At 45.0% G+C, this 25,059-nt stretch overlaps 1 protein-coding gene and 1 pseudogene across 2 annotated transcripts in view; one reads left to right on the top strand and one right to left on the bottom strand.

Annotated features, from left to right (window-relative positions):
- The window catches only part of fgf11a (fibroblast growth factor 11a), a gene marked incomplete at both ends in the record, with an annotated part of 140,771 nt that overhangs the window by 12,774 nt on the left and 102,938 nt on the right, over positions 1 to 25,059 (top strand). The window lies entirely within an intron of this gene.
- Positions 6,673 to 7,753, bottom strand: LOC310875614 (beta-galactoside alpha-2,6-sialyltransferase 2-like; annotated as a pseudogene). Its single transcript has one exon. The product of its transcript is annotated as a beta-galactoside alpha-2,6-sialyltransferase 2-like (transcript).

Genomic DNA, 25,059 nt, shown 5'->3' on the forward strand with positions numbered 1-25,059 from the left:
TTTTTTGTAAAATACGACGATTATGGCCGAACGATAATATGCACTCCCAAACTTCCTGTAGTGTTCTAATTGGATAAGTCCAGAGGTCATCTGTACCAATTTCTGAGAGATTTGGACAAAATCTGTAGGAGGGGGAGCAAAAAGTGTGTTTTGACACTTGCAACGAGATGTGAAACAAGTGAAACAAGCATATACTTTAATGGATGCGACATAAAAACAACAGCGAATCTAAAATTTATGCAAAGTTCAACAGACACGATAATTGATGCAAAAAATTCAACGGGGCAGTTAGGAGGCGTAGTGGTGTCATGGTCTGTCTGTCTGTCTGTCTGTCCCGTTCTCTCTGTCTCCTCCGTCTGTCCTCACTGTGTCTAATGTTCTTGTCTCTGGGCCAGTGCATTATGGGGGAGATGGAGATGGTGGAGTACTGGAGTGTGCCCATAACATTATTATGTAAGTCCCTCAGTCCAGATGCGTGTCGTGTCTAATGCCATTCAGATGGCCTGGGATGAGAGAGAGGGGGGGGGGGGGGGGAGAGAGGGGGGAGGGGGAGGGGGGAGAGAGAGGATGGCACAGTGCGTTATTGTTTTTCCCCTGCCTGTTTGGCTGCTGCCCTAAAAGCCTGATGCATATATTGATGCAAGGGTACAGATAGGTACTGCTGTATGCATGCACGTGGACGCACATGTGCAAACAGACACATGTGTGCTTGCACACGGTCACACACACACACACACACACACACACACACACACACTGACACACACACGCGCACACAATGTCACACGCACGTACAGTACACAGACAAAGACATGCACACGTCGGAGATAAATGTGTTAAGACAAACGCACACTCTCACAAACGCAATCGAATCTGTTTAAAGCGCATGGGCAGTCGGCGGTGATCCACGTGTCACAATACATTTAAAAAAAAAATTACTTAACCTTTTATTTAACCAGTACAAACACATTGAGACTGTCTGAGTCTCTTTTGCAACTGGGAACTGGCCAAGAGGAAGAAACAACACTTCAATGCTATATGTCGTACATGTCAAATTACAAAACAGACAAATTATACATCCATACATCAAGAAATCTCCAACAATGGTACACTTACACACAATGTACATAATATTAAACAGGAACAAAAAACATATATACAGTAGGGCTGCAACTAACGATTAATTTCATAATCGATTCATCGGCCGATTATTTAAACGATGAATCGATGAATCGGATTATGGCACCTTTTTGCAATTATTAAAAAAAATTAGCTTCAAGTTATTTTAGGCATGTTGTAACTAACAATAAAGACAATAAAAATGAATACTCCTTAAAAATTTATATTTTACCCCCTTTTTTATCCAATTTGATTTCATTGCCATTCCTACTTGTAATTATACTGTAATCTGTAATGTTGACCGTGTATAGCTGACTGTCTTTCTTTCCATTTCTATCTCTGGGACCCCAATTTTTATTTTTTTATTTCTATTGTAAAATCAATTTTGAGAGTCCATTTTGCACTCTCTGTTACAGACCCTTTAGGGTCCACTTGGTTTACTTCCTAACTATCTATAATGTAGCTGGAACTCCCCCACTATGAGAACCACTGTCCTACACAGTCTGTGTGGACACGCACGCACGCACGCTCACAGCCACACACACACACACACACACACACACACACACACACACACACACACAGTATGCACACAAGTTACAAGTAGCATGCTAGCTGATAGGGGAAACCATTCTTATTTAGCAGCCATATTGGCATGTTCTCTAGGGGTCTAGGCTCTAGTATCACATATTGCCAAAGTTAAACAGCACTGAATAAATCATTGTTAAGCAAAAACGTTCACGGAGATTCTGCTTTTGCCTTGTGCCCACTTCAATGCGCTGCTGAGATTACACACATGTGGAACAAATTTGAGGAGCTAACGATCGTTAGCAAGCTACACTGCTAGTGCTCGTCGTAGCCAGAATGCAAGCTCACAGATTCAGACATTGGGGAGCATTTTTTGTCATAAGACAAACAAATATGGACAGTGGCCGTGCTCACAAATGCCATGTTTTGGGACCTGTTTGGGGCATTTTGAAACCGGTTGATGAGTTTGCAGATCAGCTGTTTTGGGCGCATCGCAGCCATAGAGCCTACGCTCTCCTTCTCTCTCTGTGTGTGTGTGTGTGTGTGTGACTGTGTGTGGGAGACTGAAGTTGGGAGAGAGAGACTAGATGCGGAGCGCTCTGGTCACGTTCAAGACAATCTTGTGTTGTGTTTATACCGACCCGTTGCATATTGTTCGTTCAGCCTAGTGCCGTTACTGAACGGTAAAAAGAAAGCAGCTTTACGTTACATTTTAATGTTGGAAAACACCCGCGATAAAAATCGATAAGATAATTCGTTGGCAACGAATTTAATTATCGATTTTTATCGATTTAATCGATTCGTTGTTGCAGCCTTAATATACAGTGTATATATAGGCATATGCCAAGGCTATAGTACACATCCGAACATATGCAGGTGTTGGACTGTATACATTTAAGATGATCCTTTTGAAACAATTTTAGTCTGAACTAAAGGTCATTCCACGACCAGGGCCCAAAGAAAGCTTTTTTTTACCCCCCTCAGATTTGAAGGCTGGCACTACACACACCGTAGCCCGGCATTAAGATCTGAGATTTAGACAATTCTTTACCAATTTTTTTAATTAATTAATCAAATTAATTTCCCAAACTGCATGTTACTTTTTAACATTCAAATGGTACTAAAATAGCAAAAAAGTAGATCTACAAGCTCTTGTAGATCTGTTATATCTGATACTTTTGGGTGACGCTGTAGTGTGATGAATTAGGGCATTAATTTAGAGTGTGTGTGTGTGTGTGTGTGTGTGTGTGTGTGTGTGTGTGTGTGTGTGTGTGTGTGTGCACGTGCGCGTGCGTGCGCGCATACAGAGAGGGCACACGTCGGCGAAACCACATTAAATTAACCCGTTACACGCCACTGACCATTTTCAATTATTTCATTACATTATTATTTCCGAGCGGTTGCCGCGCCGTCAAAGGATATGAGCTGTGAGGTTATACAGCAGCCAATTTGTATTCCGGCGGGGGCCGCACGCACAGCCCCACACCACAAATCATCTCGTGTTTATCCCATTCTGAACGGGAACTCCCTTTTGGTGTTGGCATTATGCTATGCTTTAGCTATTGAAAAATAGCAGATCTACAAGCTCATAGCGCGCCACCGAGTGGCGCGCTACGAGCTTGTAGGTCTGCTATGTTTGAAAAAATCGAAGAACGACTGACAAAAAACACAGCTTTTTCAGAAAACTGTCAGAATGTAGAAGACATTTTTTTTTAGAATCTGATCTCGGGTCAGATCGGGTTATAGCACAACTTCACCTGACTCGTCGTACCCCTGACGCTCTCTCGCGCATACATATGTTCCTGCTCGGTGACATGTGACAGTAGCACACATGTATATAGCGTCATCGATCGACACATGGCCACCGGTGACATTTGTGAACGCGACGAGCCCGTCGGGCTAAAACGGAAACGGATTGTAATGGAAAATGGCGACAAAATGGCGACCCCTCTCTTGGCTGGCGGCTTCCCAGAGGCAGATGGGGCGCCCATCCTCTGTCCCTCATTGCTGCCAGCTGCAACAGATGCTGCGCTGTCGTTGTCGCTGCCGGGCGTAGAAACCTTGAATCTCCATACTTTTTGTCGTTGTTTATTTCTCTTATTTTAATGCCCCATACTTCGTCATACTAAAACCAAAGATTTGCAAAGATTGCAGATATATATACGAGCTCACAAAGCGCCGACACGTTGTAATTTTCTCAGCGCCCGGCCCTGCCCCTACTGTATATACGCGAACAATAATGCGGCTGATTAGGGCCCAGGGAGTTGCCAGGTATGCCCCTCGCGAGCTGCCCGATCAAACTAATACATTGTTGTTTCCTACATGTTTGTTGAATGGAACTGTTCGGGCGACAAGCGAGCTTCGTTATCGTCATACGTTTGTTCTGGGGAGGCCAGGCAGGAATTAATGTTGTCACTTTCGCTGGGTTGTTAGGTGTCAGAACATTAATTGGCGTCCCAAAAGCAGCAGCCATCGCCCTATCCCATCGTTATCCATGATAACGAGGTATTGTGGTGTCAAAACTTATAGCGTTTGTGTTGTGAATGAAGGACCTGCCTTCACCGACGATTTCGATGAATATGGCAGATCTACAAGCTGACGACGCGTTGTGTGCTTGTATAGATCTAGGCTATTTCTGTTGTACGACACTATAGCGTGGAATGAAGTATAAATTTGGCTTTTAAAGTGACAGCACATACATTGCCTTGTCTGCAAGAACTTCTGTTTAACAGGCTTTGGGCTTGTTTCCATTGTGGTCCTCTGTATAATACCGGAACCGGCCAGAATCGGTATCGGCAGATATCGGTCATAAAGTGCTTCCCTATTTTTTTCCCCTTCCAACAGTCTTGGTCATACAAGGTTTCCACCCGATATCGACGATATGAAACGGTGCCTGCATGGAATAGATGCATTTTGGAGATGGCACCGTTTGGCCAACCCACTGCAAAAGGATCAATATGGCTTTCTGCAGCCACCAGCCTTCCCCTTGCCCATTGATTGAGGGGGTGCGCCCTAGCTAAATCATTAGACTCATGCCCTGGGCTACATCTGTGAAACAATTTGGCGCTTTTAGACGAATTAGCGCGAAATATCCCTATGCTCCTATAATAATGTACCGTCAATGTGGGGTGGAAAGCTTGTCCAAAACCGTAATGGATCCAATGCAGTTATTATTTAGTCTTGTCATTGGGTTCAGTATTTATAAAACCGCCATATTAAAATATGGCCTCCACTAGAGGGTGCATGGGGTGACTGCGAACCACGGTCACAAACGTAACGACCGGACCTGCGATGTGTGCCGTTGCTCCGATCCGCACCAAACAAATACTTTTCAGGGGTCTGCCATCGGAATAGTCATTCCAGGGGCCACGTTATAGGACCACACAGCCTCCAATACGCGACAATCTTGTACAACAAAGTAAGTCATTCATTCATGGGAAAAAGAGGACTTTGCTAGACACCGACCATATGTTTTCTTTGGTTTTTGAATAGCGCTTCATTCATTTATAATTTTTTTTATTTTGACAGGCAATCATCAACCACCATTAGCAGACGTTTTTTTCATTTTTTTATGCAGGTTCAACCACTTAAGCTCTAGAGTGACAAATAGAGAAAATAGCAGATCTACACGATCACAACGTGTCGCAATGCAACGTGCGTGCGTGCGTGTTGAACATTGCATAGCCCGACGCCACCGGTATAGGATTGAGGTGAGATGATTGGCAGGGCTGTGGTGGCACAGAGCAGGCTGTGCCACGCGATGCCAGCCCACACTCGTCTGCTGCGTGTCGCACAGCGTGACCAGCATGCACATAGTCCACCCTGGGAGTCTGCTTACGGAGCTGCATTGGGGGGGGGGAGAAGAAAAGGGAAATATTTGTGTTTGGCGACGAGGCGATGAGGCGTTGGGGTGCATGCGTATTTCAGATCCCAGCGAGTGCTCTTCAAACGACCTCCGGCTGGGGACGACGGCATCACAGGAAGCAGCGCGGTGTGAGCGTGCATCACACGCATACCAACCCCCCTCCCCCCCATTCATCTCTGCCCCGCGCTCCACCTCTCATACCGCCCGCCAGGCAATTAGCATTCCGCCGCCATACACCGACCGCATCTCGGGGGCCCGTGTGTAACAAATGACCGCCAGGAGTCGAGTCAGCATGCTTGCGTGTGTGCGTGTGCGTGTGTGTGCGCATGCGCGTGCGTAAAGAAGAAAGAAAGAAAGAAGGAAAAAGAAAAGCCCCCCTTCCTTGCTTCCTTCCGTGTCACAAAGTAAGCAAAGGCAGCAGCCAGACCGACCCCGCCGGGAAAATACATTAAAGGTGTATTGACCCTGTAACCTCAGTGACTCAAATTGTTTAATTTCAAGGACCGCCAGGCCGGTATGCATCTGGGACCACGGAGGACCCCCCCCCCAATCCCCATAACTCTATACAGGCCTAACTATCAATTAGGAACCCTCTCATCAAGGACCCCTTTGAGAACCCACTGCTGTAATCAATGCGTTGCAGTTTTGGAATGGTGGCATTAACATTAACATGCCGGGGACGCAGAGGGCCTGCCTTTGCATTAGCATTTTATATATGCAGTCAATTTGCCGCATGCATGGTTTGCGTGCAGCAGGCAGTGCCATCGCTCTGGAGTATATACGTGGATCACATGGAGATGTCAGCTTAGGGACGGCATGTAAGAGGAGAGAGGCTGACACGAGAGGGAGCGACACACATGCACCCGCCGCACAGATGCACGCACACATCCACAACCATAGCCTATAAAACGATCAATCATGATCATCAATAAGCTGCGCCGCATCGCGATCGCATGTATATAAATATTATTATAAAGATCCTTACCATGGCTGCCTGCATCATACCAATGGTCTACCCTGCAAGCTTTTCTTGAAGTTCTTCCTTTGTTTGAGTTAAATCTCTTAATTTGGCTAAAACCAGAAAGATCCGAACAACCACTGTCTGGAATCCATTTTTATGTTGATAAGTCTCCGTTCTCACTTTCACACTGAACCGTCTCCTACGCGTCACTGCCGTCACGGATGTCACAGTTGACCGCACTGAATCCGGGAAGCGTCACCCTGCCTCTCCTTCTGAGGTCGTCCTCGGAGCCCGTGTTGATTCGCCGGATCAACCTCTTCTCAAATTCAATGGGGTGCCATTTTCTGGGATCGTCCCAGCAGGCTATGTCCTTGTACTCCTCGAAGTAGTAGCACTGGGTCGTCTGCCTCGCGGAGGGGATGTACTCGTACACGTCGACCTCGTCGCACAGCTCCATCATCACCGCGATGCCCATGAAACCGGAGGTGGGCGGGGTGGGCTTGATGTCCTCCAGCGCGTTCCCCTGGATCACCTGCCAGAGCTGATCCAGGTAGACGGGGTGAAGGACATAGAAGGGCTGCATGGGGTCCAGCCTCCGGCGCTCTGCGTACGGAGCGAACAGCTTCCCCTGGCTGTACCACTTGGCCAAGTCGAGGTCGCGTGGGGCTGGTTCCCAGGCCACCAGGGTGACGTTCCTGTAGAGTGCACTGGTGTTGAACTGAAACTGAGGTTTATACAGGATCTGTTCGTTAATGAGGCGAATAGTAGTCCTGCTTCCCACATCGTTCTCGTAGCCTTCTGTCGGTGCATGGTTGAAGCGAATGACTGCGTCATGGGAATCGATCTCCTTGCCTAGACCCGAGTGCAGCATCGCCCCGGCGGAGCTCACCACGGCGCAGGTCTTAAAGCGGAGTTGGTTCTCGTGCAGTCCGGGGATCTGCTTCAGCGGAGCGGAGGGCACCAGGCGCGGCCACCCCAAAGAGGTAAAGGGCTTTTCCGATCCGTCCACGGTTCTCAGCGTAGCCTGGCTCTTCACACCGTATCTCCTCTGGGCTCTGGGCGTGTCTGCGAACTCCTTTGCTAACGTGGTGCCCTTCCCATCCAGACGCGACCTTTGGGTCTCCGTCGTGTAGCTGCGGGGGGCTCTGGGTAGGCCTGCGGTCTCCGTCGTGCAGTTGCGGTTCGGGCGCCGCCGGGAAAAGACAGACCCACATCAGGATGGCACAGAGGGACACTGTGGCCAGGATCTTATGATGACGCTTGAAATAATAAAGTCTCATCCTTGCCCTTTGATTTGCTGTCAGGAATCCAAGAGGTAAACGTCCAACTGATGATTACAGAGTAGCCACATTCCTTATATACCCTCAGACATACAGTATGGAGAAATTACCGTATATTTCCAAATATGGCGGCTACTTGAAATAGCCGTCCATATTTGGAAATATAGATTGACGTCTATGGCCGGCCGCATTTTTTTACCAAAGTCCCCTGGGGTCCCCTCGTATGGCGCCGCCTTGTGGCCACGGGGGGTACTGCGATGGGGGTACTGAGCCATGGGTGTTTACTGGCCCAGGCAGAGAACACTTTGGACCGAGGCCTCGGCCTGGTCGTGGATCCAGGAGCCTGCACTCCATGGGTCCCCTGGGGTCCCCTCGTATGGCGCCGCCTTGTGGCCACTCGGGGTACTGCGATGGGGGTACTGCTGCGCCCTGGGTGTGTAAAGCCCCAGGCACAGACACTATCTGGGGGGCGTCGTAATACAAAATGGAAAAAAGAATAAAGCGCCAGCACTCAATAGATGTCCTTTTCACATGCAGACGCGTTTCAGCCAAATGGCCCATTTGGCCCAAACGCGTCATGTTGCTGGCTTTTTTTTCTACCTCCAAAACGCAACATGGAGCCACATGGAGTAAGTCAGAGAGAGACTGATACGTTAGACCCCGGGCCGGCCACGTGAACGTGCACAAACGCAGTACACGACACGAGTGATGTCTCTGTTGGCCCTGACCCATGTGACACAGGCCTACCACACATCATTAAATCATAACACTTCCTGTTTCACCCTTTTCTCTCCATATCTCTCTATCTTTCTCCTTCAATAAGCACTTCAAAGACATTGTGAAAAGCTACGTGTGTGTGTGTGTGTGTGTGTGTGTGTGTGTGTGTGTGTGTGTGTGTGTGTGTGTGTGTGTGTGTGTGTGTGTGTGTGTGTGTGTGTGTGTGTGTGTGTGTGTGTGTGTGTGTGTGTGTGTGTGTGTGTGTGTGTGTGTGTGTGTGTGTGTGTGTGTGTGTGTGTGTGTGTGTGTGTGCGTGCGTGCGTGCGTGTCTGAAAACAGTGCGATCTACTGTAGCTCACAGCGGGGTTGTAGATTGGCTATTTCCGGTGCGATGCATGACACGAAACCCAGTATATCCATGCGGGGCAACACAGTGTCAGTATATTGGTAAACAACCCAGTATCTATGCAGGGCAACACAGTGTCAGTATATTGGTAAACAACCCAGTATCTATGCAGGGCAACACAGTGTCAGTATATTGGTAAACAACCCAGTATCTATGCAGGGCAACACAGTGTCAGTATATTGGTAAACAACCCAGTATCTATGCAGGGCAACACAGTGTCAGTATATTGGTAAACAACCCAGTATCTATGCAGGGCAACACAGTGTCAGTATATTGGTAAACAACCCAATATCTATGCAGGGCAACACAGTGTCAGTATATTGGTAAACAACCCAGTATCTATGCAGGGCAACACAGTGTCAGTATATTGGTAAACAACCCAGTATCTATGCAGGGCAACACAGTGTCAGTATATTGGTAAACAACCCAGTATCTATGCAGGGCAACACAGTGTCAGTATATTGGTAAACAACCCAGTATCTATGCAGGGCAACACAGTGTCAGTATATTGGTAAACAACCCAGTATCTATGCAGGGCAACACAGTGTCAGTATATTGGTAAACAACCCAGTATCTATGCAGGGCAACACAGTGTCAGTATATTGGTAAACAACCCAGTATCTATGCAGGGCAACACAGTGTCAGTATATTGGTAAACAACCCAGTATCTATGCAGGGCAACACAGTGTCAGTATATTGGTAAACAACCCAGTATCTATGCAGGGCAACACAGTGTCAGTATATTGGTAAACAACCCAGTATCTATGCAGGGCAACACAGTGTCAGTATTGGTAAACAACCCAGTATCTATGCAGGGCAACACAGTGTCAGTATTGGTAAACAGCTCAACTGGATCCAACGCAACACGTCCTGCAGTCTTTGTATGGTCTGATCTCATTAGTGTGCGCCTCTCTACTGTCACTATGTCTGTCCGTCATCTATGTGCTTATCTGTCAACCTCACTCCATCTCTCTCTCCCTCTCTGTCTCGCACGCACGCAAACTGTTACTTATCGCAAGTTCCCAATCTGTCTCCCCTTCTATTGCTGTGATTATCAAGGACTTGTTTGATAGTCATTATGCCCCAGACCCCCATTTGATGTTTTTTTTTTGTTTCGTTTTTGGGACCTCTACAGAAGAAAATCCTCAGTGCTTCTAATTTTGTTCAGACCCATGAGGGATCCATTCGGGGCGCGCTGAGGAAGGCTTATGACGCCGAAACGTGTCTGTGTCCGCTGCCCGTGCCTTAATGATTAGAAAGTACCAGAAGCATGTCGGAGTGTTTGCAATTATTGCGACCGGAGGTTGCAGTTAACTATGGAATCGAGAATTTCCCCTCAGTGTGTCGTGCACCATATATCGTGCCCAGGTCTCATGACATCATGTGACATCATCAGGGATGGAGATGTGGAGACCCTGATGTCATAGTAAATGCGACCCGCTGTCGCAGTTAAGCCCATATATGGAGATCCCTGATGTCATCACTATTGGGCAGCAACAGCTACATCCGACCTTAAACCTCAAACCCTTAGATCTCCATGTATGGATATATTTCAGAACCTGTTCTGACATTCCATATGTTGATCCTTCCCCGTCCATCCTTCCTCTTCGATGTCTCCCTTTGTACCTGCCCATTCAAATTTCAAACTCTAAACGGGCCCGCACCAAAGTTATTAGTGCAGCCGGGCCCGGCAGCCGGTGAAAACTACAGTTCTCAACAGGCCCAAAAATGAAGGCTCGGCCCTACCTGGGCCCTCATCAAACCCTGTACACTCAACAGAATGTCCCTGCTACCACCCTTAGATCTCCATATATACTGTATGGAGCTAACCTGTTCTGACATTCCATTATGTTGATCTGACCTCATCAAACCCTGTACACTCAAGACACGCTCCTTATATGGCCAGTACAGAATTTATTCCATGGTGACCCGTGCCAAAGCACCAGTGCTAGCCCAGCAGTCTGCCCATCATTTTGATTGATTGATTGATTTTTGATTGATTGTTTATTTATTTTCGTGTCATGCACACCTTGTGCCCAACCCTCATGGGTTTATAAGACACCATTTCACATTTGCAATTACAGCATGTTTTACATTACATCATTTATGCATTTTACAGCATGTTTACATTACATCATCAATGAGCGACCTCACGTCGCCCTTTAGGTTAAATGTGTCATTGTGTCTTTATTGTTAATGGCATTTCTGTGTTTCTGTGTGCAACATCGGTTAGACTTTAATATATCAGCGCCCCTCACTTCACACAGGTGTTATTTTTTTGTTTCTACTTGGATCCATTTGGTCCCCCTGGTGGTCTCCGACCCCCAACATTGAGAAACGAAATCTACCCCCACTCCCCCCTCTGTTCTTCAACATATGTGTGGAGGACTTAAGCATGCATGTTACAGTCATTTAAAGTGATGTTAGTATACGCGAGAACATGGAAGTGCAGGCGTGGTAGTGTGCCTCTCTCTCTCTCTCTCTCTCTCTCTCTCTCTCTCTCTCTCTCTCACACTCACACACACAGTTGCATACATGCACGCACATTCATTATGACATACATAGGTGACATACATTACCATTCTGACTTGGCATAGGCGGATTGCAGAGCATGGAGCTGTTGCAGATTGCATTTCAGTGCTGTGTAAATGTTGGGACAGTTATAATAACATTCATGCTTTTGCACGCACGCACTCACGCACGCACATCACATCACATGCATGAAACACTTTCATGCAGACAAACAAACAAACTAACTGTACATTGGTGTTGCACATCATCCAGACACATGCATGCTGTTTACACATGCAGCGACGGTACAGTGTGTGTGGCGGTATTTCAAATGTGTGCGCTCGTCCTTTTTGTCCTTTTTTACGATTATGTCCTCATAACTCTAGTTGTGTGTGTCTGTGTGTGTGTGTGTGCACGCACACGTGTGTGCATCTGTGCGCGTCCGTGTGTGTGCGGGGCACCTTGCTGATTGCAGCACCCTGTCCACCTGTCTGTTGCTCCCTGCGGTACACAATCACAGGTGCGTGACGTGTCCTTCACTTTAATGTGCCATCAATCTATACCGCCCCATGGTGGCATGCCAGAGCGCAGCCCCCACACACACGCACGCACGCACGCACGCACACACACACACACATACTGGAGTCCTCATCTGCGCTCTGCCGCACTCGCTTGGAGTTAAGTTTTGCCGGGAGATGAGATGGGATGTGTGTGTGTGTGTGTGTGTGTGTGTGTGTGTGTGTGTGTGTGTGTGTGTGTGTGTGTGTGTGTGTGTGTGTGTGTGTGTGTGTGTGTGTGTGTGTGTGTGTGTGTGTGTGTGTGTGTGTGTGTGTGTGTGTGTGTGTGTGTGTGTGTGTGTGTGTGTGCGCAACTTGGGGTTTACCTCTGAAGATGTCTTTAGCGATCAGCCAGCGTCGCTCACCCTATAGCAGCACAGCTGAGGAGACAACCTTACTGAGAGATGGGGGGGGAGGGGGGGCGAGGTGGCGTTTGGGGGGGCTTGTTCCTCGATGCCTCTCTGAAGTGTCCTTGAGCATGACACCTAACTCCTATAGTCTCCTATATTACAACTATTACATTATTATTATTATTCCGAATGTGTAATAGTAGAGTGTGGAACTATACACCTCTCAAAATCCGAGGTTTAATCGTGCAAGGCCAAAGTCCTGATCACGATTGAAATTGGATTAATCGCGCAAGTGTTAGGCTAAAGATGCATCTCTGAAGTGTCCTTGAGCATGACACTTAACTTCCTAGTCTCGCGTATAGCCAGACAAATATTCCACAATCTCTGAATAGAGTCTTGAGAGTCCCGAAATCCGAAAGTGAAAGCTGCAGGCATTGACTTTCACGACAATAATATATTTTTAAATAAATATCCTCATCCGCAGCCAAGCTATATGCTTTGAAGATTTTAATTTATATTACATTTTGCGCCTAAAAATGCAAGCGGGAGGATCAGGCTTCACAACCACATGCTCAGAGCTTCCGTGCTCCACACTGTATATGACCCATAGACTGTAAAAAATATGGACAAAGCGTTCCCCGGGTCTAACATGAACGTAAAATGAAGCCTGTAATGATATGCTAATTCCTGATGTAAGTCGCCATCTTTTGGTACCAGCTGGCCATTGGCTGGCTCCGTTTTGTACCAGCTGGTCATTGGCTGCCCAGACAACGAGGCGGGACTTCCCCCCTTCTTCTCCGTTGGTTTTTATTTTGACTCGAGTGGGAGGAGAAGACTCTTGAGTGGGAGGGGAATCCCGATCATAGACTGTAACGGTAGCCACGCCCCTCAGAACATACGCGACTTTATGGTCATTTTTTTAATTAATGGGACCATAATTTTCCAAAAAGAATATTATGACATTAGAAATGAGACTTTAAACTAGTGACTGGAAGAAGAAAGTATTCATGACCATGTTTATTAAGGTAATACAGTCTAGGTGAAGTTGGGCCAAAATACATGGGCCTCTATGGAGCTATGGGGCTTTTTGGGTCCAGTCCAGCGCCACAACAGGCCATTATATGAACTACCGATTTCAAATGAGGCTTCACGAAATATCTGGCTGACTGCCCCCCTGATATGACCGGAAGCATTATGTTATACTTTAGCTATTGAAAAATAGCAGATCTACAAGCTCGTAGCGCACCACTCGGTGGCGCGCTACGAGCTTGTAGATCTGCTATTTTTGAAAAGTCGTGAAAATGTGGCGCAAATCTTTGAATATAATTATATTTCAGAGCGAACATTTTAACTAAAATATTGGCTTCTGGGGGGTCCCTGGAACTACATATTTTCAGATGGGGGTCCGTGGCCCAATAGAGATAATTCTGGGGGTCCTTGACATGAAAAATGTTGAGCAAAACTGACATAAGTCCACCAACAAAATGCAGATACTGTACTTTTCAATTTTGCTCCGTGAGGACAGGGTTTAAAGCACCACTCTGTACAATGGGGTGGTTGTAGTTTGTCTCTTCTATTGAGCCATTTAGATCATGTCAAAGGTCATGTCTCACCGAGACACAGGATCTGACACAAATTCAATGTTTCCCCTGAGCAAGCAGGCTATTATTATTACAATGGTAAAATGTCATTACTTGCACTGAAACCGTGTTCAAATCCAGACACAAGCGTTTAAAAGCAAACTTAATAAGCCACCTGGAGAGCCAACATCCCAGCCAGCAGCGCTTTTTGTTTCTGAGAGAGTGATTGCAAATCAACTTTTGCAATCAACATATACCACACTTCTAGTGTACTGAACATCACAGTTCATTTACATCTGGTTCAAACAGAGTTCGTACTAGTAATAACTCAGTTAATAACAATGCAGTTTGTTGTGTATTTTTTTATTTTTTTATTTTTTGCAATCTGCATTCAGCATAGAAGAGCTACTAACAGCCGCAGTATATACAGTAACTATTCAATCAGAACTGTAAGCAGAGAGGCCTGCTTGTGGGATCAAGGGAATTTACGATGCTTGGAGTCTTGCAGGGAGCTTGTGTGTGTGTGTGTGTGTGTGTGTGTGTGTGTGTGTGTGTGTGTGTGTGTGTGTGTGTGTGTGTGTGTGTGTGTGTGTGTGTGTGTGTGTGTGTGTGTGTGTGTGTGTGTGTGTGTGTGTGTGTGTGTGTGTGTGTGTGTGTGTGTGTGTGTGCATGCGAGCGCTGGGGTGAGTACCTGCTCTCAGCGTGGATGTAGCTGACATTATGTGCTGACATTCAGCAAAGGTCAGTGGCCAGATTCCATGACTTTGTGTGTGTGTGTGGACGTTGTTGGTGTGGGACAGCTGAGTCACACTGCCTGTTGGATGCATTATAAACACAACAGTGTGTCGTGGCTGGCAGGCCCTGTATACACTATTACTGTTGGGAGGATGGATGCAGTGTAGTTATTATTTTGTCACAGGCGCTTGTTCATACTTTTCATTGGTTCCGTATTTTACGAAACCCCACACAGACACTTGCACTGTAGAGCACTTGAAAAGTTGCCTGAAAAGAGCTTGTAGATCTGCTAGTTTTTCTTTTTATCGGATACTGTAGTGTGACATTTACGAAACTAAAAGTTGAAATATGGAGATGGTTTCTGTCTGACAGCAACGGTATATATATATATATATATATATATATATGTGTATGTATGTGTATATATATATTCATGCAGAGCTGTCACAGAATCAGAGAGGGTAAAGGTCAAAGCAGACATAAAGGGGAATGTGCCGCTGGCTAATCTTAATGCTCAGGACAAAGCTATAATAAGTGACAGTTATTCCCTAATGTATTCAGTTATTTCTCATCATGCATTCGTGTCATAGTGATGAATGGAGGTCCTTTCATTCCAAAATGGGGTGCGCGGTATCCAAGAAATGCGGCGTAACCTCTTAGAAAATGATGTCCTTTCGCCGGAGCAGGGCCGTTGGAACAAGAGAACGGCGCTATTATGCAGTGCGTTATTGGAAACGCTGCTTATATTATTATGGATCTTTGCTGACCTCAAAGGAGGTCATAACATCGTCGTGGCCCGGGGTGGAAGCCTCGTATGTCCAACGCGCTTACTTTTCAGAAAATGCTGAGTTTAAGTTGTTTTTTGCAACTTTTGCTCGACACTGTCATACTGTACAACAAAGTAAGTTGTTAATTTAACCTATTTTGGGCGGGAACCCCTTTTGGTGTCACGCTTTAGCTATTGAAAAATAGCAGATCTACAAGCTCATAGGTTTTTTAGAGAAATCGAATAACGACTGACATAGAAACATAGCTTTTTCAGAAAACTGTCTGGATGTAGAAGACATTTTTAGAATCTGATCTCAGGTCAAAATGGGTTGAAATCTGGAGATACAAGGATTCCACCCAACAGCAATGATATGTGATGTTGGAAATTCTGAGTGAGTGCTATAATAACGTCTCACATTCTTCCTCCTGATGGATTCAGTCTGACACCAGATGGCAGAAATGAGACATTGATAGATTCTGATTAGAGTAAAATAGAAGGGCCGTGAGCATTTCCACTCGGCAACAAGGAGTATAGGCTATATGTTTGGCAAACTTTGTTCAGAGGACACTCCTTGAATACAAGCTGGGAAATCAATGGGCCTTAAAGGTATAGCGTAAGTAATTGTCTTTGGTGTGTTAAATAGCTCTATATTCTGATCGTATACTCGCTATAGACTATATAGAGTGTTCATTAACAGGAGACTCCATGTCTCTCTCCAGCTCTTTATTAAACAGAAAATGCATTTACAGGTCAGGGTATACCAATTTTATCCAATCAGGATAGAGAACGCAGTCAGGAATCAGGATACAGATTAAACAAGTGAAATTGGAAGTGACGACGACACTAAGAAATGTGTGGACAAAATTGGACCTGGATCACTAATCTCTCCTGATTGGCTGACATTTTGATCACCTACCTGAAAGTGTATTTTATGTTTAAGACACTATAGCAATGATTACTATCAGAATATAGTGCTTTAAAGGGATAGTTCACCCCAATCTATTTCTCACCCCATGAAGACTTGAATTCCTTGATATATATATATTTTTGTTTTTGTTTTTTCCTTCCTATGACCAGCATTGGTTCCCTATGGAGACACCAAGGAGACTATTTGTGTCTCCATAGGGAACCACTGCTGTGGTTCAAGTCTCCATGGGATGAGTAATCAGTAGAAACTATCCCGTTAACAGAAATACTTTTTGTTTTGACCAAATATTTCCCTATACCTTTAATGGACTGAAGGACAATTAAGGAAACAAAGTTATTGAGCGTCACGATAGTTGAGGCGGTCACAGAGGTCAGTCTGTTGAGACATTGATTGAGTCACCTTTCAATCTAATTTGCTAATCGGTTGACACGCATGCCCTCAATCAATGGTCTATTGGTTGAAGCACCTTCCATACTACACCCTCAGCATAGATCACAGCATCTCTTCCCTATAGCCTCCTCCTTGTGGCATTTACCTCTTTACCATGTGTTAATTTGTATGGATTTCTGTGGAGAAAAACTTATTATTTTCTTCCAAAATGAGTTAATAGCACAGGCAGACTCTTCACATACTATAAAGCATTTCTGAAATAAGTGTCGGAGCTGAAATAAACATGTACATATGAAATAAATGCTTAAACATGTAGCTAGGTGTAATGTTAGAGACCACAGAAGTGAACCTTTCAAGCCTGTTTTCTCAACTCGCTGTTTTCTGCAAGACATTACTCTATAAGCCATATCTCCAAAACTGGTAGGTCAAACTGAACAACCAATATGTCAATTAGAAGCTATGATTCCCTGCTTTCATATGACATGAAAAAATGAATATTCGAAAAAAGCCAATGGCAGTCCCTCAGTCAAATTTGGTCACATATGATGTTATAGAAATTCATATAATTATCATATAAGTGCATATTTTAACTTACGCCTTTGAAGGGTTCAGTGTTAAGTATGCACTGTAGTAACGGTTAGCCTCTGCTTCAGTGGGGTTTGTGATCTCAGAATCAATGCTTGTGCGGATAAATCTGTAGTATGACAGGAGCCATAGCATCGAATGTAATATTGCAATGAATGGTTTATCTTGATAAAGGTGTCATATAATACCTACCTATATACCCCTTTCCTCAGGCAGCTAGTACAAAAAAAGAGTTTATCGGAAACATCAGCACGTCTAACTAATCCCAAGGAAGTGCCTAAGCTCAGCCAGTAGTAGAACTCTGCCAATGCCTTGGGTGTTTGCCTCAGAGAACATGGACACTGTGGCAGGCGGCCATCTTAGCACGCAGACAGATAAGGAGCGAGGGAGACCAAGAAACAAGTCGCTTGCATGCTGGTCCACACAGAGCACAAACAGGATGACGGCTTGTCATAGGCTGCTGTTGTCTGTCTGTGTAGCAGCTGTCCGCATAAGACACTGTGACCTCTGTTATGTAACTCTTCATATGCTATACTGTAGCTCTTCAGCCTATTATAAGTCAATGTCTGCAACTCAGTGGTTCTCAAAGTGAATCCTGGGACCCCCAGAGGTCCCCCAGCTAAATTATTGATTGTATAGGAACCAATTTTGCACAGCAGTTACGGTAGAGATCCAGAGGAAGCAATACTGTAAGTCAAGATACAGCAATGGTAGCTATACGAAGAAAAATAAAACTTGGAAGCACGGGAAGGTTAACATCACAAAAGCACCATCAGTAGGTAGGCCTATATGCCTGCAACATGCAGAAGCAAATACACACAGCCCTATATATCTTGCGCCCTTACCCCTTATCCCTAAACTTATTTGCCATTTTCTACTATTTTAAAACATTTTAAAATAGTACAACCGATCTACAAGCTAACGACGTGTGGCTGTAGATTGACTAGTTGAACTATTTTTAAATAAGTTTATGGATAAGGGGTAAGGGGTGGCGCGAGATAGAGCCCACAGTCTCAGATTACAGTAACCCGCCGTATGCATATAGGCAAAAAACGTAAGTGTACAAACCGTATACACCCTACCTAGCCTGCAGAGTGCGGAAAACACCAGACACAGTCACAGTGTCACAACCTATAGGAGGGTTACGTCCTGGAAATGAAATAGTATGAGCACCGCTGCTCAAACTGACTGACTGCCAGTACGTGTGCTGCAAACAGTGCAGCGATGCGTTCTGCTACAGTAGCCGTCCCAACCAACTCGACACAGACGTCTGCATCTCCATCATCCCGCAGCCAGCCGATGTGCAGGCACTTAATATTTTTTTACTGGACCAGTTCAATCAAATTAAAAGGCCCGTTAAGCAACTGGGCAGGGAGTTGCCAAGGTTTTTTTATAACGACCGGGTCTGGAAGGCTAGTCGTTTGTCTGAGGTTTAGCGATTTGTTTTCCACCGTTAAAAGTTTTAATGCATCTAATACGTTTAATAAGTCCTGTTGTTGATTCATCATTGGCACTGACAGTATGAAAGCCTTTGATTCGTGATAGATCATTTTTTAATATAGTGACTCAACTGCCTGTTTACCAGTCCTGCCACCAGAACATTAGAACACAACACAGATTAGACAATCAACTTTGTAAGTGGGTCGGCTGTAACCAGCGTTCCCAATGAAGTATAGTCTTGATTAGTCTTGTCTATCCCTACTTCCTTCACAGGTGTTACCAATGATACTAATTAAGACTGTTCCATTTAGTGTGCAGTAGTCTTAGAGTTTATATTAATAGAGATTTCTCCTCCCATCCACTTGCATTAAGTTGCTCAAAAGCGCATGAGGCGATTTCACTCCTCCTTCCGGGTAGGAACAGAGTGCATTCTGGGATGTATTGGACCCAAACACATGAATGTGCTGCCGTTGACTATCATTGCACGCGTTCACGTATGAAACAGCGTTCACGTGTCATCATGAACGTGCGCAATGATAGTCAACGGACCAGCGCGTTCGTTCATGTGTTTGGGTCAAAACTGCAATACCGAATTCGGCCACTATGTCCATTTCGCCTCAGGGTTTCCTCCGGGTGCCATCTCTATTAATAATACACTCTAAGGCAGTAGTTCTCAAACATTTTAATTTCAAGGTTTCAGAGTTGCAGACCTGTACAGGGCCATTTCAATTGGAACCCACTCAAGGACACTTTGAGACCCACTGGGTGTTTCCAGTGAGCCAACACGAACAATAGCAGCACCCTGACTCTGATTGACCAGAATGGAACAGAGCCTTCATTAGTATCATCGGTAACACCTGTGAAGGAAGTAAGGAAGTGGCCCAAGTTCTTTCCAAATGGCATGTATGCATAGAGCCTATACGGCTATAAAAAGACCTATAGCCTATTGAAAGAAAATTGAAAACAAAGGTTTTTTTTGTCATGATTCACCAGCATCCAGGATGGCTGGATTGGCTTAACATTGATATTAATATTCTTGTAAATCTCAGATTTTTCAGTGGGTCCAAAAAACCATGCCCACTGCTATGCCCTATTGATGTGCTCATATAGAGCGTCGCAGTCCCACCCCTTTCATGATGACGCCAGGCCCAGGAAATAGTTCCCAATGCATTTTTCCCATAGACATTTCGAAATGTATTTATTTAAAGACCTTTTAAGCATCGTACAAAGCCAACTCTTGTCGTGACAAATCATGACGACAAACACAATATTTTGGACCAAACAAATAATTACAAAGAAGAAAAACAACAACCTGCCCTTTTTTTCTACTTTCTAATTCTTTGTTTGGCCCAAAACATTGTGTTTATTGCCATGATTTGTCACGGCAAGAGTTGGCTTTGTCCGCGGCGTAAACGTCTTTAAATAAATACTTTCCGAAAAGTCTATGAGGAAAATGAACGGGGATTTATTTTCCGGGGCGGGACTGCGACGCTCTATAGGGATGCACTATGGTGGATTCAAACCCCTAGACTTTGCGGTGGTGTGCAGGTAGTTTTCCACCACCTTTGAACGCACAGTTCATACAGTATGTGAACAGTCAGTGTGAGGGAGATGTCTAGTATATAGAGACATCTCCTGAGCAACCCTCACACTGACTGTTGAGCTGCAGTATGAACCGTATGATCGGCCAATGGATACATTATCTTACTTGGCTATTGTTCAGAATTGCATCTATTTAACATAAAAGGAAAAGCTCACAATGTGTTGCATAATGTTAATTGGTCTCTGCTACAATGTGCCGAGGACAATGTGTGTTGAATGTGAGCGATCGTCTCTCAATAATGTTGAGAGACGTAGAGGATTTTCTGCCTTTGTTTTGTTTGCTTTGTAAGTGAAATAATAGCAGATAACGAAGCATAGCAGAACCCCCCCCCCCCCCCCCCCCACGCACAACACACACGCACCCTTCTCTCTCTCTCTCTCTCTCTCTCTCTCTCTCTCTCTCTCTCTCTCTCTCTCTCTCTCTCTCTCTCTCTCTCTCTCTCTCTCTGCAGGGCTGAAAGTGAATTGGTAGATGGTGTGATTAGGGGAGACGAGGACACACACCAAGACTGACCTCTGCAGAGAGTTAACAGAGAGAGAGAGAGAGAGAGAAAAGAAATAAGGAGGAGGAGGAGATGCAATGGCGAGATAAAGAAAGGGGTGGACATGCCAGGAAGAGGTAATGGCTAAGGACTTGGCAATAAAGAGAGAGAAAGAGTGAGACAGACAGACAGACAGACAGACTACTGAGGAATATAACGGTACTGACTATTGACAAAGACGTTTGTAACCCTTATTGTGTGTCATGGGGATATATTTATATTTTATGATTTCAGTGGATGAAACGACACTATCGAAACAACGAAACCGTCGCCATTGTGTCTTTGTCCAAAAGCACCCCCATCTCATTTGCTGTCTCTCTGATGTCAGATAAGAAACACAAATGAGCTTGATTTAATTATGCCAGTAAACGATATGCAAAAGATCAATGCCTTCCACAATGGACGCCTCTGTGAAATCTACCGCATCTTCTGGCCTGAGAAGCACGTACAGCGGATGACCGCAGGTGCTCCCGTAATTGTGTCGGAAATCAAACGCCGCCGCCGCCTGCGATGGCCGGGACATGTGGCTTACAGTGGTAGATAGCCTTTACCGTCCCACGGCTGGAAAAACACTGGCACGAAAAGTCATTAACTAATCATAAGTCACTAATTTGTGTAATAGAGGGTATGCGCGTGACATCATCATCACACCCGGAAGTTATGCAGGGTGTGAGTGGCAAAAAACTACTTTCTGGCCTTGACAGACCATGCATCCACACAGAAAAGTCATATTTGATTGCATTAAACAACGTTAAACAATGTTAAACTCACTTTGCACGTTGCTTTGCCACTCGACGGGCCATTCACATACCCTCTATAGGTGGCAAATGTTATGAAGATCTTGAAATTAGCATTTGGCTGCTTAAGTTGGAGCTATAGGATAGGATAGACCTAATTCAGTCATCATATAGCAGCACTTCAGAAAGGATAAAACAGAGGTAAAGGTAAGGATAGACGAGAAGTACATTTCTGTACAGAAATACAGTAATATAAAAGACAGCATGGAGACAGTATAAAGATGACTTAACATCTGACCTGGGAGAGCTTTACTATGTCTGTACTGTAGTTTAGTTTTTTTCTACGCCTTAGGAGATATTGACTTTCCGTCAGGCCTGGCTGAACATGATGCTTTGAGAAACTTTGGGAATGCCTTAACTTTAACACCTACTGTACACTATATCTGGGTAACTCCATTTGAGCCTACAGTACTGTACAGTACTGTATATACAGTACTGTGCAGACACATCATGATTCTTTTCACAACAATACCACACGGCCTCACAGCATGCGCACATGCTGAGGAGGAATAACCGCACGGGGTACAGCACACATCGTAAACTCAAAGACGCCCTGAGGACACGTACAGGCAAGCCGATTTCTTATTTAATGAGCATAATCTTGAAGCAATAAAGTACACATACCTACAGGGCAAACGATACTTACTTTGCACCCTTCCTCTGAAATAACTCATTTACAATTTACAATTTGGACACTTAAATGAAACAAAGATACAGGTGTTGGTTCTATTAGACGCTGGGGGTGGGGGGGGGGGTCATTCCACAGCTTAGGAGCCAGGAAGGAGAAGAGTCTAGACTCAATGTGCGGTGTTGGCCATGGGTCTCCTATAGGGACAAGGAGGGACACAGAAGAGTCTAGAGTGTGTGCAGTGCTGTCCAGGCGTATATCTTTTCTACGTCCGAGCATAGGCATGGTAACGCCCCGCCTGCCTCTGATTGGCCTACCGACACTGCAAGCCTTACCAGAGTCTCCTCCGAGGTGGAAGATATAGGCTATATGCTGGATAGTCTGCAGCGAGATTTTGTTTTCGTTTACTATAATTAGATTAATACACGATAATCAACACTAACACTTTCATTTAGAACACAGCCAAATTAAATCATAGTACACTATGTGTTCAATCAATTATTCAATCAAAGCAAACGGTATGAACAATATTAGTTTGCCTCTTCTGCAAAAAGTAGTACCCTTGCATCTCGGAGGACAGGCAAGACGGGCAGTGGCGGTATAGGCCATTCAGAGGCAGGCAGGGCGTTACCGTGTCTATGCTCGGACGTAGAAAAGATATACGCGTTGGCCAGGGGTCTCGTAGGGACAGGAGGGGCACAGGAGTCATGTGTCTGCTGCTGGATCATAAAGGCACGGGGTCATCACCATGCCTTTGATGTCCTTGTATAGGTGGTTTCATCACCAGTGTTTTGTAGTCTACAGGGTGCGGCAGCAACCAGAAGCTATAGTGAAGGGAATGCAAAAGTGGGGGGGGGAGACGTGAAAATATTGGGAGATGGGCTATGAGGCGTGCTGCAGCATTCTGGATTAGTTGTAAGGGCTTTGAAGAGCATGCAGGCAGACCAACGGAACAAGGAGGGAGATTATACTGTGGCATGGATATGGAACTGAACAGACTCCTTTTGTGAGGATTAAGGTCTGCTTTGACAGACACACACCTATACCTACATGCATGCCCATGCACACACACAATGCAGGGGGTTCTCAAACTTTTACATTTCAACTAAGGACCCCCCCAGTTTGGTATGCATCAGACCATGGATCCTCATGAGTCCCATTTGGACCTTTGGTTCCATTTGTACAGTCCATTTGGGTCCTAACAATCTAAAAATATTGTGTGTGTGATACCGGTATATGAATTGGATTAGGATGAATATATTTTTGGATCAGATTATTGCTTTTTTCACTACCTTTTAAAGGTCCACTTCACCACTTTTCAACATCTCTTCATATATTTGGTCCTCACTAATGTTCATGATAAAACACAAAAAAAAAATCCTGCTCAGTCTGTGTCTCATAGGAGGGCTTTGGGCAGTTCGGACACACGTCCACCAGTGACATCATCATTAGGCAGATTTTTTATTTAAATATTTAGATTTGTATTATCGTGACAACGATGGCTTCAACTTTTGCATTGCAACTTTTCAGGAAAAGCCTACCGTTTCTATTAGCTTGGATTCACCATCGTTGGCTGGTGTCTGAACTGCCCACAGCCTTCCTATGAGACACAGACTGAGTAGGAAAGAATTGTGGTATTTTATCATGAACATCAGTTGGGACCAATTATAGGAAGATAAGTTGAAAAAGTGGTCCTTTAAGAGCAGAGCACAGCACCGCAGAAAAGCCTCGGAAGAGGCAATTTATCCCAAAATCAAAGTGATGTTGCCAAGTGCAGAGGATGTCAAATGATCTTGGGAGAAAATAAATGCAGTTAAATGCACCTGGCACTGGTTTTATGAGAAGCCTCTCTCAGTTTAAACTTAAAGTCAAATTCATGGACAGACATCTGCAAAATGACCGCTGTGTGAACCTGGGTGGAAGTATACCCATCTGCTCAAAACCACGAGAGCTCCCTAGATCAGGAGATACGAGGGATTCTTTCCGCAGCGGTGAACGGGACCACGCAAGTGTGAAGAGCAAGGAGTATGGTGGGGTGCAGTACTTAGTTTAGACAGTTTTTGGTTTAAACTAGTCATTGGTTAGACCAGTCATTAGTCCTACAACTACAACCTATCTCAAACCCTCACCCAGGACCTAACCTCCCACGGGGCAGCACACCTAAACCTAACCTTAACCCATGTCTAACCAATGACTAGTCTAAACTAAGTATGCACCCCAGCCAGACATCTATTCCACAATCTCCGAATAGAGTCTGGAACTACACCTCCAGAAATCCGAGTGAGGAAGCTGCCATTTCCGTTGGCACGAAAATATATTTAAAAATATCTTTACTTTTTTTTTTTTACGTTGCGAGCTAGTATGTAGAACTCCTCGTTTAAAAATGTTTGCACAACACCATTGTGTAACACGAAAATATACATAAAAACAAGATTATTTGAATTAATCTAAAAAGTTATGGAGAGCATAATCACTAATATAGACCTTGTGATGGACTTGTAGATGGATGTCCCATTGTCCCTGTGTTGTTGGTCTCCCCCACAGCACCGGTTTGCTGTAAAGCACTAACAATGGAGCCTATAAACAATGCATGCGAGCTGTGGGCACTTGTTGACCCCCAAATTGCAGTGTGCCACTGCTTTGCAAACAGCACCCCGACTATACTGCACCTCTCCTCCCACACAGGCCCTCAGAATACCCAACACACACACGCACGCACACACACACACACCACATCACCTCCGGAAATTGTCAGATCGCCCACCCGCT

Source organism: Protomyctophum parallelum (genome assembly GCF_964188405.1).
Source record: "Protomyctophum parallelum genome assembly, chromosome: 18".
NCBI lineage: Eukaryota > Metazoa > Chordata > Actinopteri > Myctophiformes > Myctophidae > Protomyctophum > Protomyctophum parallelum.